The sequence below is a fragment of the Octodon degus genome, unplaced genomic scaffold (genome assembly GCF_000260255.1).
Source record: "Octodon degus isolate 3935 unplaced genomic scaffold, OctDeg1.0 scaffold00062, whole genome shotgun sequence".
Lineage (NCBI taxonomy): Eukaryota > Metazoa > Chordata > Mammalia > Rodentia > Octodontidae > Octodon > Octodon degus.
Genome location: NW_004524638.1, coordinates 2703669 through 2705651, shown reverse-complemented (window position 1 = coordinate 2705651; position 1983 = coordinate 2703669).

Sequence of the window (1983 nt, the reverse complement as noted above, 5' to 3'; positions counted from 1 at the left end):
ATATTTCATATTCTTCCCTTGATTAGCATTCTAATGGTTTCTGAGAGGCAGGTCTAACAGCTTGTAGAGAATATTACAGGAAATTGTGTAAATAATACAGATTTTTTTCAGTGTGTCCAAATGTATAATTAAATGGATCGTATTACAGCTCCCCAAACCCCATAAGCCCTACTGCCTAAAGAGAGAGCTTTTGAAATTTCATTCCAATACATGGTTACATGATACATTGCTTTTATGGCCTGCTGGGCAAATGACTAGTGGTTTGGAAAGGGGCTGAATGCATATTTATAGTGAAGAGTACAATGATGTTTGTAGGGCCAGTAAAATTGCACTAGCAAATAACATGAATTATACAAAAGCATCTCTTAATGTAGCTGAACTTTTCTGATGCAGGATGTGCGTCAATAAAATACACTTCGTCTCCTTAATGTTTGCAGGTATGCTTGCTTCCAATTCTATGCAATCAGATGTCAGAATTAACCAAATTTGAAGGAGAAATTCTATTTCTGAATTCCCTGTATTACAGTCGATGTATCCAGAACTCTCAGAGGATGTAATTTTCATTATCAATAAAATGTAGCTGACCTTGAACTCAAGTTTCTGTTCCTGCATCCAGCAGAAATCTCTAAAAAATGAAGAGAAGTAAGAAAGACTTTGGGGTATTCGAAGGTCATGATGAGAAGCAGCTAGACACGATGCTCCTCTGAAGAGTGGTGTAATGGGAGCCCAAAGCCCCACTGTTTTCCTTTCTGTACCAGTTAGCTATGGAACTCGCATAAAGTTCTTCTCTGAGCCTCAGTTTCATAATGAGTAACCAGCAAATATTCATATATTTCCTTACACCTCACAGTTATATATAGTATATAATTCAGTGAGCTACTATATTTGGATCATCTTAGGTGATAGCAGCCCACTGTTAGAATTTTGTAACATAAGTTTGTTTTATTCCTTATTGTACTTAGCAAATATTTGGGATATGATAGGAGGTCAAGAGCTGTGCCAGGAAGGAGTGGTAAAACAACAAAAAGGTAGGCCCCTCTTTAAGAGAACATAGTTTGGTGGAAAATAAAAATAACTGAATGAAAACAGTGTTACAGTGGAAAGAGAAATAATGGCATGGGCTAGATGCAGCAGTACGCAATCCCAGCACTTCAGGAGGCTGAGGTAGGAGGACAAGTTCAAGTGCAGTCTCAGCAACTTAGCAATTAGCCAGACCCTGACTGGCAAATAAGGAAATGGATTAGGATGTATACTCCCTGCAGAGACCCAGGGTTCAAGCAGCAGTATTTTCTCCTAGGAAAAGGCAAAAAGGAAAGGTTATCAGGAGTTGAGATGACCCGTCTATGCCAGTCTTCCGTGTGGTGGTTGAAATTGAGATGAGGATTTGGTAAGGGAAGTTTCAGAGAATATATAACACGTGGACAAGAACCAGGTTTCCAAGCTGAGACTGCACACATTGAAAAGCCTGAAGGAAGGAAAACTGCAGGCTTCCTTCAAGGGAGGAATTAGTGTCACAGGTAGGATGATGGGAATGGTCCAACTACTGGAGGATCTACCAGCCTTGTAGAAGGCACATGCCCAGCTCCCTGTGGCACAGGCATGGCTTCCAAGTGCTCTGCTTGCCTTCCTTTGGGATTTCTCCTAAGAAGCTAAGCTCTCTTCTGCTCTGCTTCTTTAAGCCTGTGAATAAGCAGCTGCCTCTCTTCATGGCAAGCAACATAACACTTTGTAAGCAACAGGGAGGGAGGGAGGGGGAGAGAGAGAGAGAGAGAGAGAGAGAGAGAGAGAGAGAGAGAGAGAGAGAGAGAGAGGCTCATCAGAGGTACTGAAGTTTCTGTTTCACACACACTTGAAGTGTAATATAAGAAGTACCCTCACCTGGGAAAAAAGAGCCGCAATATCCATGCGTTTCCTATCTTAATCCTAGATTCTTTTAAAACTGAAAGTACCTCCATTAATGGGTCTGGAAATCAGTGTAGTGGG